General features: G+C 43.4%; 1 protein-coding gene across 1 annotated transcript in view; it reads right to left on the minus strand.

The window, feature by feature from the left end:
* mrasa (muscle RAS oncogene homolog a) overlaps positions 1-4929 on the minus strand; it is a 65031-nt gene extending 60102 nt beyond the window's left edge. Inside the window, exon 1 of the mRNA XM_072579895.1 lies at positions 4357-4929. The gene's annotated coding sequence lies outside the window, so the exon portion shown is untranslated. The remainder of the gene's footprint in view (positions 1-4356) is intronic.
* Positions 4930-6000: the final 1071 nt, after the last annotated feature.

Here is a 6000-nt window from a genome sequence, read left to right on the forward strand (position 1 = left end):
TAAGGATGGCTGATTTCATTCCCTAAAGGGCATGAGAGAACCTGATGAGTTTTCACAACAATAAAAATGACAGTACCACACTCACTATTATTGAGATTTCATCTAACTAATTGACTTTAAATTCCATCAGCTTCCAATGGAAGGTGGAATATGAAGCCCTGTTCCCAGCATATCAACCTGTACCATTGGATTTTCAAACAATGACATTACTACAAAACCCACCACTTCCTCACTACATACAAGAATATACAAACGTAATAAAACATTGTAATATATTCAGGCAAAATTTATACATTTTAAAAATACTACTCATTTTCTGTTTCAAAGCAAAAGCAGGAGCTAAGAAGGTAAAGTCTGATTGAGAATATCCTTCATTAACTTCTACAGGACAGTATCTACTTAATCAGATGTTCAATTGATGCATTACTGTTCCCTGACCTAATTTGGTGCTGGGTTAATTTCTCTAGATTGAAGTTAAACTAATTGTTAAACCTCTCTCTCCTACCTAACTATACTTGGCATAAAGAATGAGAACCTGGCAAGGTGACTCCAAAATTGGATCAGTGAGAGGAGGCAGAGGGTGGAGGTGATGGAAAGCTGTTTGTGCGCCTGGAGCCTGGTGTGCATTGGTGTACCATAGGGATCACAGCTGAGTCCCATATTCAGAAATGATGTAGATGAGAATGTGGGGAGTGGATGATAAGTAAGTGTGCGGATGTCACAAAGATTAGTTGGATTGGTGACTGTGAGGAAGAAGGTCTTCGGTCACAGGATGATATCCACAGATTGGTCAGATAGGTAGATCTGCAGCAGCTGAAATTCACCCCTGAAAAATGTGAGGTGATACACTTTGGAAGAAGTAACAAGACAAGAGAGTACTCGATGAATGACAGGAGACTAGGAAGCTCAGAGGAACAGGGAGATCTTGGGATTCTTGTCCACAAATCCTAAAGGTGGCAAGACAGGTTAAGAAAACAAAAAGGTCCCTTGTCTTTATCAGTTGTGGCATAAATTATAAGAGCAGGGAGGTTAGTTTGGTGCTTTACAAAACTTTGATTAGGCCACAGCTGGAGTACTGTGCGCAGTTCTGGTCACTGCACTATAGGAAGGATGTGATTGCACTGGATGGAGCACAAAGGAGATTCACCGGGATGTTGCCTTTGAGGTAGCATTTCAAAAATGGAGAGAGAATGGTTAAGCTTGGGTTGTTTTCTTTGGGTCAGAGGAAATTGAGGGTGGACCTGATAGAGTACACAGGAACCCATGGGCACGGTGGATAGAAAACAGTTGCTCCCCTTTGTTGAAGGGTCAATATCAAGGGAACATAATTTCAAGTTGAGGGGCAGAAGGTTTAAAATGGATTTGAGGAATTAATTTTTCATCCAAGATTTGGTGGGGATCTGGAATGCACTGTTTGGGAAGGTAGTTGAGGCAGAAAACCTCGCAACGTTTAAAATGTATAGATGGGCACTTGAAGTGTCATAACAGGATGTGGCTGGGATTGATGGGATTGAGCTACAGAGAGAGGCTGAATATGCTGGGTCTTTTTTACTTGGAGTGTCAGAGGCTGAGGGGGTGACTTTATAGACATTTATAAATCACAAGGAGCATGAATAGGGTGAAGAGCCAAGGTCTTGTTCACAGGCAAGGGGAATCCAAAACTTGAGGATACAGATTTAAGGTGAGAGGGGAAAGACTCAAAAGGGTCTTGAGGAGCAACGTTTCAACCAGGGGGTGGTGCGTGCATGGAACGGGCTGCCAGAGGTGGGTACGATTACAACATTTAAAAGGCATCTGGATGGGTACATGAATAGGAAGGGTTTAGAGGGATATGGGTCAAATGCTAGCAAATAGGACTAGATCAGTTTAGGATATCTGGGCAGTGTGGACGAGTTGGACCGAAGAGTCTATTCCCATGCTGCACATCTCTATGACTCTGAAGGATAGGATTTAAAAGGTATTTGGAAAGGCAAAGACTGACTAGGGATACTTAATATGGGTTTGTAGGTGGGAAACCATGTTTCACCAACTTGACTGAGTTTTGTGAAGATGTGACAAAGAAGATTGGTGAAGGCAGAGTTGTGGATGTTCTCTATCGGACATCAATAAGGCATTCAACAAGGTTCGGCATGGTAGGTTGGTTGACAAGGTTACATCACGTGTAACCCAGGGAGAGCCAGCCAAATGGATACAAGATTGGCTTGAAGGTAGGGGACAGTGGGTAGTGGTAGAGTGTTATTTTTCAGACTGGAGGCCTATGACCAATAGTGTGCTTCAAGGATTGGTGCTGGGTCCCATACTTTTCATCATTTCTATAAATATGGTTAGTAAGTTTGTAGATGACACCAAAATTGGTGTTTTGTAGAAAGCGAAGAAGATTATCTCACAGTAGAAAGGTATCTTGATCAGATGAGCCAATGTGCTGAGGAGTGATCGATGGAGTTTAATTTAGATAAATGTGAAGCGTTGCATTTTGTTGAGACAAAACAGGGCAGAACTTATACCGTTAATGGTAGGGCCCTGGAAAGTGTTGCTGAACAAAGATGGGGGTGCAGGGGCATAGTTCCTTGAAAGTGGAGTCTCAGATTGACAGGATGGTGAAGAAGGTATTTGGTACACTTGCCCTCATTGGTCTGTGCATTGAGTACAGGAGTTGGGAAGCTATGTTGCAGCTGAATAGGACATTGGTTAGGCAACGGTTGGAATACTGTGCACAATTCTGGTCTCGCTACTATAGGAAAGATGTTGTTAAACTTGAAAGGGATCAGAAAAGATTTACAAGGATGTAGCTGAGACTGGAGGATTTGAGCTATAGGTAGAGACTGAATAGGGTAGGGCTATTTTCCCTGGAATGTCAGAGTCTGAGGGGCATGCATAAGATAAATAGACAAAATCTTTTTTCCAAAGTAGGGGAATCCAAAACTAGAAGGTATAGGTTTAAGGTGAGAAGGGAAAGATTTGAAAGGGACCCATGGGGTAACTTTTTCACATAGATGGTGGTGCGTGTATAGAATGAGTAGCCAGAGGAAATGGTGGAGGCTGGTACAATCGCAATATTTAAAAGTAATCTGGATGGGTATATGAATAGGAAGGGTTTAGAAGGATGTTTGCAAAATGCTGGCAAATGGGACTAGATCAGTTCAGAATATCTGATAGGCATTGACGAGTTGGACCAAAAGGTCTGTTTCTGTGCTGTATAACTATGACTCTATGACTCAAGTGACATCTAAAGAATCTAAGGGACAAGGGAATAATCTAGTCAAGCTGTTAACCATGAGATAAATGCTGTGATTGCCAGGTCAGTTTTCTGAACCCCAATGTTATATTACTATCTTGTCACTCATTTTTATGTGTTCACACTTGCAAAGCATGTCAAGTAGCAGAGTTTCACTCTGCAATTTGTAATACTCCGACAGTTCCATTCATTGGACAGCCCTCTCCTACAATTTCAAGAGGAAGCTGGGTAGAGAAGGAGATCGATACTGATTTGGGGCAAGTTCTAAAACATGTTGGGTCATTGGACAACATTTCAGAACGTGTTCTTCACCGACAGTCTCGGGCACCTGCATCTAATATCCAATTCTCTATTAAAAGCTAATGTCGGGTCACCATCCTTGAGTAAATGTTCAGCAGCTAATGTGAACCATTGAATCAGTCTCTTTTGGGCCGATGTGCAGGGGTGAATGGGCATTGGGCGAGGATGAAAGATTGAAGGTCTCAAGAAACAATCAATAGCATCAAAGTTTAATAAAGAACAACTGAATAATCACAAAAATATCAAGTGAAAATAAATTGTTTTTGTGGAGCCTACAGGTGAGGCCTGAGAACATTCATACAGGAATCACCAGAAACTGAAGTGTACCTGCTCCATAACCAGCAAGCCTCACATTCAGCTCAGGCTAACTAACAAGTTACCTCAGTATTTTAAAGTATCATAATCACAAAGGCCAAAAGACAATAATATCAACGTTATAAAATGTTCTGAAAACAGAACTATAATGGTATTGTTACCAAGAAAACGCATCATAATATTAAAATCCATAATTCTAAATTAAATAAACTATAAGACAGCACATTACCCTGAGGTAGACGCAACATCGAGTGGACTGATGAGGTTTGAAAATGTACAATTATAATTACACAATATGTTCGGATTGCATTCGAGGGCAGACTTATTGTGAAAGGAGTGTCAGGTTCGAGTGGAATATTGCTACTTTGGAAATGAAATAACATTGGCTTGTGCTGGTGGTGGGGGTTCAAGTTAAGGCATAAATCTGTAGAGCTGTTGTACTTTAAGGAAGATTTAAATCCAAACTGACACGACACGAACAAGACGGTCCTTGCCCAGGAACTTACCCCCAAGTCGCTGCTGCTGCTGCTGCCGCTGCCTCTTTTTACACAGCGCTGGTCAACATGTCAAGGTTGGTGTGCCTCCCCCTCCCCAGGGCTGGTCTCTTAGCGAACCCCTGCCATTCACACACACAAAGCTCCACAAGCGATCTGCGTTACCGCTCATATATAAAAAAGAAAGCAGTACCGACCGCTGTGTATGTCCCTCCTTCCTTTTTATTGCAGAGTCTGCCTGCCCTCCCTCTCTCTCTTCCTCTCTTCCTCCCTCCCTCCCTCTCTCTCTCGCTCGCTCGCTCGCTGTCTGTCTGTCTCTCCTCCCCCTCCGATCACTGCACAGACCTGCCCCTGACTTTACACTCTAGTCCACTGCTTTATATTCCGGCGTCTGATGCTAAAAATAGCAGGGCAGGGTAAGGGAGCGCTCCCCGGATGAAATACTGCCTTCCAGCCGGGGGCTCGGGGAACGGGGCGCCCTCAGCCAACAGACGATGGGAGGAGCCGAGTCTGGCCTCCAGCCTCCTAAAAGGGGATGGCTGGTGGGGAACAGGGGGAGGCAGGTCTGCCCACCGCCCCGTACTCCCCTACTGGCTCAGCCGGGAGTGGGGTGGGGGGTTCTGCTGACACTACAGAATCACACAGAAGAAATGGAATGATCACAGTCAGGTGAACAGACAGACAGCCAGAGACACTCACAACGAATCTTTCACAGCCACTGCTATTGAAAACTCTCCCCGCCAATATATATAAAATGATTTAATGTTGGAATGACACCGACTCCTCCCGTCAAGCTGTTGAAACTGTAATAGTTGATGGAACTTGTAAAGTCCATATCAGCGAGTGTGGTCAGTCATTCCTGTTCTGACTCTCAGACTGCGTGTCAATGTTCTTGGAGCTTCCCATTTCTGGTGTTATGTGTGACTAAAACTGCCCACATTTTCGTCTAATATTGAATAGGCCCAGCAGGGTTAGAAAAATATATTTCCGTGTGGTCTATCTGCCTGCCTCTCCTGTTCCTTTCCTACCACTAAGATAATATTGGGTTAATAGTGCTCCCAGATTAAACAGCCACCAATGTGGGTCAGACTGATCCTCTGTAACCAAGGGATTGCAACCTGTTTTCATCATTTACTTCCATATGCCACTACGACTCAGTCCCTTCCAATACTCCCTATACACAAATGGCAATGTGGCCAAGTTTTGTCCTAGCTGCATCAACAAGTTTGGTGACGGCACCATTGTTGTAGCTTGGATCTCAATCAATGACAAGACAGAATACAGGAAAGAATTCAGGAAAAAGTGCTTGGTGGCATGGTGTAAAGATAACAATCTCTCCCTCAATGTCAGCAAAACAAAAGAGCATTGACGTCAGGCAGGAAGATGGATGGCATGACCCTGTCTACTTTCAATAGAGCTGAGGTGGAGATGGTCGAGAGGGTCAAGTTCCTAAAAGTGATAATCACCAACAATCTGTCCTGGTCCACCCACGTTGATACTATGGTCACAAAACATGAAAACAATAACATCTCTACTTCCTCAGAAGGTGAAGGAAATTTGGCATGTTATTAAAGACTCTTTCCAATTTTTACAGATTGCACCACAGAAAGCATTCAATCCAGATGCATTATGGCTTGGTACGGCAACTGCTCTGCC

This window comes from Chiloscyllium punctatum, chromosome 10 (assembly GCF_047496795.1).
Source record: "Chiloscyllium punctatum isolate Juve2018m chromosome 10, sChiPun1.3, whole genome shotgun sequence".
Taxonomy (NCBI): domain Eukaryota; kingdom Metazoa; phylum Chordata; class Chondrichthyes; order Orectolobiformes; family Hemiscylliidae; genus Chiloscyllium; species Chiloscyllium punctatum.